Genomic DNA, 7,636 nt, shown 5'->3' with positions numbered 1-7,636 from the left:
CCCTCCCCTTGATTCTGGGCTGTCCTGTGACTTTCTCTGATGAATAGAATATAGCAAAAGTGACCTTGTGCTATTCCAAGCCAAGGACTGGGGAAGCCTTGTGCATGTCTGTCCATCCTCCTGCAGCCATGCCGAGCCACTATGTCAGCAACCCCGGGCTTTCCATCTGGATGCGGAGGGGTGCCTAGTCCTACCACCTCTGGCACCCTAGCTGAGCCAGTCAACCTGCAAAAGCAAGCCACTCATTGACTAGCAGCTGACTGTCGATTCAGGAATGTGCCCCAACCAGGATAACCATACAGCTGAGCCAAGACCAGGTGTCAACCTTTAGAATTGTGAGCTGACTAAGTTTGGGAGGTGTTTTTCTGTAGCAATAGCTAAATTGATATACCTCCCAGTCCTTCTCTAGAACCATCTTTCACCACCACAAAGTGGCCTGCCTTTCTAGCTCCAGGGATGCCCCCAGCAACCATGCCTATGGCGGTCAGGGGACCTGCTTCTCCTCCTATTCTTTCTTGAGCCACATGGTCCAAAGGGAGAGCTACCATCCTCTTAGTGACCCCACCTTCTTCCTGGGCCAGAGAAGAGCAAATGGCCGTATTGAGACACAATCAGAATGCCTTACTCCCAACAACAGTAATGAGCCCAGTGTGGGCAGGGCATGTGAACCAAACAGGGCAATCCGAGTGCTGCATGGAACTTCCCAACTGGAGAACTGAAGCTGAGCAAGAGAAGCTTCTTTCCAAACTAGAAAAAGGACTGCAAAGGTGTCAGACTGACATCTCTGCCTAACTCCCTTGTCAAGTGGGGAGGCTGATCTAGGAGAATGAAGGCAGAAGACAGAAGCTGACTCACAAGATGGTGACCCTGTGGGTGAGCTTAGAGTCCTTGCTGCCAGCCTCCCCTGACCTTGCTGTGGACCAGGTGTGTGAGTCAGTAATGCCCTGTATTTGCCTGAACTATTTTGAGGTGGGCCTCTGTCACTTGCAACCAAATGGTCCTGAGTGAAACCTTATTCCATGGTAAGCCATCTCTCCTGAGCCGTGAGACCTGGGAAAGGTCTTACCTGTTGAGTTGCTTCTGGTCTAATCCCAGTCTGGCTTACTTTGAATGAAGTTATCATCATATACATTTCTTTCCATTCCCCTTTTCTTTTTATTCATTCAAAACATATCAGCTGTGGTGGGCAAGAGCTGCCCTGTGCATTTCAGATGTAAAGACAAACCATGTGGGTGCCACCTTTGGTGAATTCACAATGAAGGGTGGCAAGAAGTGATCAGCTGGCCAGTTCTCTCTGGCACAGTAAACACTGTGGGACAGGGATACACGAAGTGCTGTGACAGAACAGGAACTGTCATGAGCTCCGGCCCCAAGGGTGGGAGGGAGGGGCCACCTAGGGAAGGTCTCCTACTGGAACTCTGTGTGCCACATCTGATGTTAATAGCCACTAGCCAGGTGAAGGCATAAGGCAAAGGGTGAGACCATTTCTTGAATTGGGGTTAATCTATGAAAATGTGGGGCTGGGTTTGGAGCACTGCAGTAAGTTGCAGTGACAGATCAGAAGGTGAGGGGAGGAAACGAGAAGGAAGCCAGAGAGGTTTGCAGGGGCGAGGGCATAAATAGACTTCTGGATCATGCTAAGAAGATTGGGATTTTTTTTTCTTTTCTGACAGCAGCGGGGAGCTGCGGCATTTTCAATCAAGCAGTTGGTTGATCGGGTATGTGCTTTAGGACGATGGGCTTAGCATCTGTGCCAAGAACAGATGAGAGCAGGGAGGGCTGGGGGCAGGGAGCTGGTTTAAGAATTCAGGAGAGGGGCTGATGAAGACTGAGCAAGTCCAGCAGCATGACCTTGGCTTTGGGGGTGGAAGAGAAGGGAGGGTTAGACAGATGCTGAAGGGGCAGAAGCTGCAGGACTCAGTGATGGCAGGTGGGAGGGGATGGGAGGAAAAACTCTCCCCAAGTTGCTTTTATCAGTGACAAGTCAGCCCTGAACTGGAGCAAAGTGGGCAGTGCTGAAGCCCTTGGGTCCAAATTCAACAAACTCCTTGATATAAGAATGGTCAGAGAATATCGGCCTCTCAAGTCCTGGCTGATTTAGCAGTCGTGAACACCAATGTCTGTCTTCCCAGTCTGTTCAGACTGCTCAAAGCTTAGGCTATTGCTGCTCCCACCCCAATGTGTTGGGCACACACACACACACACACACACACACACACACACATGCACACACACACTGTGGCAAACAAATCACAAGTTCCTTCTCTTGTGCCAGTCCGCCTCGGTCTCTCCAGTGCCCTCAAAACAGTTGTTTCTCTAGTTGTTGTTGTCATTGTTGATTCAGCTACTATAGTTGTTCTTAGCAAGAGGATTAGTCTGACACAAGCTGCACCAACTTAGATAAAATAGGGAGTTCCAGCTTCAATTGCATTAATCCAACATAGTAAGTGTCCACATCAGTGCTATCAGTGTTCCTGTGGGGAATAGAAGTGAAAGCATTAAATGAGCACCTAATGTGGCCAAGCAGTTTGCTAGGTGCTTTATATGAAATACGAGTGGGCATTCTTCAGTGGTTGAGTGCAATGGCTCTCAAGAGAGGCTGCTTGGATTTTGATTCAGAGCTGTAAGGCTCTGGGTCCTCATTTATGAAGTGAAGGTGAATCATACCTGTCATCTATGACTGTCATGAGAAATCGATGGGCTAATACTGCCAATAGCATAGTGCAGAGCCTCACTCACATCAGGTCCCTGATCGATGGCAGTACTGTTACTGTGTTCTTATTTCCATGGTGCTCAAATCATGAGAAACACTTAGCATGGTGCCTGTTTCCCAAATGGTGAAACAGAGGGTAGGGGAAGAAATTTGTGCATGAGAACTTGTGTGAGTGTGTGTGTGAACATATTTGAGAGCATGTGTGAGCGTGAATGTGAGTATGTGAGAGGGTGTGTGTGTAAGTTGTGGCAGCATGAGTTGTAGGGCCAGAAAACATCCACCTCAGTGCTCGACTACACAAACCAGTGCAAGGGGGCAGTGGCAGTGGGCTGTGGTTGTAGTGGGCGAGGAGAAAGGGGGCGAGGATCTGAACTGGGCTCAGTATATCAGGGACAGGAGACAGCAAATGAATAGAGATGCCATGGAGGGAGGAGCTGGTGGATTTAATGACAATACAGCTGTTGAATTTAAGAGTCAAAGGTGATCCTAAGATTTTGCATCTAGACAGTGGAGAGGAGAAAGGTATTGATGATTATCAAGTCTCTTTTTGTGGAGGTGGAATTAATAAAGAGATGAGGGAGTGGGAGACAGGACAGGTAAGTTTTGATGAAAAGCAGGTGTTCAAAGACGCAGAACATAGGCAACAGATGAGGAGAAGAGGCCCAGGGGATGCAGCCTTGTGAGAAGTTTCTTAACATCTCTACAGGTAGGAGGGATGTAAGTTCTGAGAGACACCAGCTCACCAGGGAAAAAGCTGTCAAAAGAAATTCATTCAATTTTACAAGTTTCTTTAGTTCAGCCCTAGGTACCACTGAGCACCTCTGGAAACACTAGAGTAATCCCAAAAGGAAGTCAATTTCAAGAAAGAGCTAAGAAGGGGAAAGCTTCTGCCTGAGTCCACGCATCCATCCATCCATCCATCCATCCATCCATCCATCCATCCATCCATCCGTCCATCCATCCATCCACTCATTTGTTGCTCACTTAGTCCCCATTCCATGCCAGGTATTAAAATATGGGAATTGAAAGGAAGCCTCTGACCTCCAGATATTCTCATATTAACAGGAAGTCATATAATTTATAATCGTACAACATAGGTAAACATCACAGCTTCACGTATACATACTCTCTAGTAGAACTCAAACGAATCTGGTCAAGATTAGCCTTTGCTCTCACGCTGTCTTGCTAGGTGACCTTGAGCAAATCACTCCTTCCATCCATGGAAAGGCCATAGGAAAATCTCTTTCCACTAAGCCTCAGCTCCCACATCTGTAAACAGAGGGTTGGGAGCACAGGACCTGGGAGTCTCTTCCAGCCCTTTGGCTCTAAGAGTTGCCCTTCCAGAGACCCTTCAGTTGCACATCCTGGAGCCTGATCAGTGCTTCCATTCCCCACCCTCCTCTCCCTGTCTGAAGCACCCACTGAATCAAGCTGTCCCAGGATCACAAGGGGAAGACTTTCAAGGGATGAGGCTCTGAATAAATCTTGGAAAGTGGCGGACACATGAGCACAAACATGCCCTGGGCAGACCCTGGTGGAAGACTTCCAGCGGACCAACTGGAGCTTTGTGATTTACTGGGAGTTAAAGGGCTACTGCTGGGTAAAAGGGCTTTCCTGACTCCACCTCTGCTGCTGCATAAATCTCCTGGCTCTTTTCTTAAATGACACAGAATAGAGAAAGAAAGAAATGGAGAAGAGAGAGCTTGCATGGGAGAAGAGGAGGGTGTAACCATCGCCCTGTCTTCCTCTTCTGCATCTCAGTTCACTCTCATTCTCCTTCTCTTTGCATCCTGCACTGGCCTCAAATGTTCCATGGGATCAGACAGAGTGTAAAGCCTAGTGAAGTCTCCCAGAGAGACACTTTGCAACTAACTTTTTTTTAGTGATATGACTGGCTACTGGTCTCTGCTCCAGGCAAACTGGCCTCATCGTGGCATGACTATGCCATATCTCTCCTTTTTATACACATGTTCTTTTTGCTCCCTGGAATGTTCTCCCATAAGCTCTCCTCCCACCAAATTCCATCTCCTTTCTTTTATAAGAGCACCAGTCATTAGATGTAGGGCTCACCCTAAATCCAGGATGATCTCACCTCAAGGTCCTTGACTTAATTATATCTGCAAAGACCTTATTTCCCCATAAAGTCATATTCACAGGTACTGGGGTTAGGACTTGGACACATCTTTCAGTGGGGGGGACTCAGTTCAGCCCACTACACTGTCCATGATGCCCCACCTTCCAGCCCCACCCACCATTCCTCCAAATACACCCATCGATCTTACCCTCTTGAGATGTGCTCTGCTGGCACCATGTGTTTTGACAACTCTTCATAGCTTTTATGAGAGTTGCCGCTTTACATTTATCCATGTGATTGTGTGATTATTTCCTACTGGATTGTAAGTTCCAGAAGAACAAGAGCCATCTGTGTTTGTCACCTAAAACCAGATTTAAAAACCAAGCCTGGCACAAAACTGGCACTCAAAAATAAAATACTTATGCAGGTGATTTCAAAAATGTTTAATTATTGGAGAAACAACTCACAATAGAATGTTAAGTGAGAAAACAGAATCCATAAAATCTTCACACATACACATACATACATATACAGATACAGGTATATTTACATATAACTCTTTCAATCTATTTTTCTTTCTGGACAGAGAGAGAGAGAAAGAGATGGAGAGAGAGATGAAAATATACCAAATTTTGACAAGATTATAGCTAGATAGCAGCATCAAAGCACATTTTAATATTCCTCTTTGTGCCTCCTGCATTTTCTATATTTTATACAATCATTTGTGGGACATGTTACTTAACTCACCATCTACTAAAAATATGTGGTACTAATAAAAAATTTAAGAACTCTTAAGAAGAGTACTTTAGACACACCACTACCTGACCTTTGTGGTTTATAATATACAAGGTTATAGGATAAATTGCATTTTGTTCTCATCCTAAAGTGTGAATCCAGTGATTCCCAACAGACCCTTTGTAATTGTCAGAAGAATTACGATTGTTTCTCCTTGATACCGTAGTTGACCAGAATCAGAGGAATTGTCATCTTTTGGGCGTGATGCAGCAACATCACTGGTCTGTGCGTGGCTCAGGGTCTACCTTTTCCACAGTGTAACTACGCCTGAGCCTCCACTTGAACACTATATTTGAGGCTCTAATTTTCATCTACACACGGGCTGCTCTTGTGTCCTGACTGACTGTACCCTCTCCTCACCACACACACACACCACACACACACACACAGCATTGAAAATTCAAACCCCCTCTGTGCTTTTGCCTTTTGATACCTTGGTGGGCAGACCTAGTCTGAGCACGAGAGCCAGGGTGGCAGGGCTGTACCTCCTGGAGTGAGCGGGCGCAGGTGCAGTGAGCTCTCGTAGGGGCTTCCTTAATGAGGACCGTGTCAACTTGAGAGGAGCGTCTGGCTTGTGACAGGTCCTTAATAATCACCTGTGATTGGATAAATGATAGAAAAGAGCAAGACATTGGATTTGCCAGTGGCCCCGTTCTGCTCGGCCCCAGTCTTCATTATTCAGAGGCCTTGGTTGCAAAATGAAATCAGGAACCTCTTGGGTCCAGAGATATCTTGGCAGGCTTGCTAATTGGTTAGAATAGTTGTTCCCGAACATAACTGAACATCAGGCTCACCTGGATAATTAAAATCACTAGGAATGCCAGTTCCAGGGTCCCACTCCAGACCCACTGAATCTGATTCCCTTTAGGTGCTTCCAGGGCACAGCCAGGCTCAGCAGGCACAGGGGTAGAACAAGACGGAGGAGGCCAGCGCGCTGGGACCAAGCCTACTGTGTTCTCACAGAGGAACCTTGATGCTCTTGACCACGTGAGGCCTCAGCAGGGCGAACCTCTGTTCCCATGGGAACTGGGCCAGGATGAACCTCTGTTCCCATGGGAACTGAGAGTGGAAGCCCAGAGATCCTTGGGAGGAAGGAGTACTCAGGCTTGTCTCAACCAGGAGGCCAGGGAGACAATGCAGCGGCAGTTTGAACCTCCGGAGAAGGAGGGGCTCCGTGGGCTCCAGCTACATGAGAAACACAGCTCTTCTGAGGGAGGAAAATGACCCCAAATTCTGGGAACAAACATGAATGAACTTGAGAAAAGTCGGCTGGAACATTCCGCGCTAATACACATGCAGAAATGGGCTTGCCCTGTCACTGATCACACTGAAGCCAAATGACCTTTTTAGGTGAGTCGCACTTTAGGATAAGTGATAGGAAGAAATGTTAATTAAAAGACATAGAGAAGGAGAAGCGAGAATTGTCTTAGGTGTTTGACACAATACGGCCTGAGGGGGCTGAGTCGGGGGCTGATCAGGGAGATACAGGTATGCTATTCTCTCACATTCAGGGAGAAGGCCGCCAGTTGATTCCATCTCTGCAGAAAAATGTAGGCACCTCAAGACAGGTTTTGGAGCCCAAAAGACTCTTGGCTCCAACATTTAACTGTCGTATACTTTTAGGCATGTTTCTTAATCTTTTTGAGTCTCAGTATCTTCTTTGGTACATAGCAGATGTCCCAGAATTTGTCTTGAGTGTGTCTAGTGTGGACCGTTATCAAGGACTACAGGATAGATATCCAGGATGCAATTTTCACAGGTCAACTTGCTTGAGGGGTTTGGTGGAGGGAACACAATTAGGGCCCAAGCAGAGGGGAGGAGAGAGTTTGGAGAAGTAAGCTGTTTAGCTCACAGATTTCTTCTTTTGATACAGATGCCCAACCCGGCATCCAGATCCTAGTAAAAGAAATGAGGCAGGCAGAAACTGAAGACATTGTTTCTGCCGTTGTCATTTAACAATCTCCTGGAGACAGTGGTGCTAAGGCAACCCTGTTGGGGACTGGGAGGACCACATGAGGGGCCAGCCTGGGGAGAGGAGAGGGACGCTTTCCTGT

At 47.1% G+C, this 7,636-nt stretch overlaps 1 long non-coding RNA gene across 1 annotated transcript; it reads right to left on the bottom strand.

Annotated features, from left to right (window-relative positions):
• Positions 1–5,060: 5,060 nt before the first annotated feature.
• On the bottom strand, positions 5,061–6,512 carry LOC140848744 (uncharacterized). The gene is made up of 3 exons (XR_012129858.1): positions 6,377–6,512; positions 6,016–6,178; positions 5,061–5,148 (listed from the first exon to the last, which is right to left on the bottom strand). It is a non-coding gene; the product is annotated as an uncharacterized lncRNA (long non-coding RNA).
• Between the last annotated feature and the right edge of the window lie 1,124 nt (positions 6,513–7,636).

Source organism: Manis javanica, chromosome 4 (assembly GCF_040802235.1).
Source record: "Manis javanica isolate MJ-LG chromosome 4, MJ_LKY, whole genome shotgun sequence".
Taxonomy (NCBI): Eukaryota; Metazoa; Chordata; class Mammalia; order Pholidota; family Manidae; genus Manis; species Manis javanica.
Note: the sequence above shows the minus strand (reverse complement) of the source record. Positions and strands in the feature narration are given on the sequence as shown.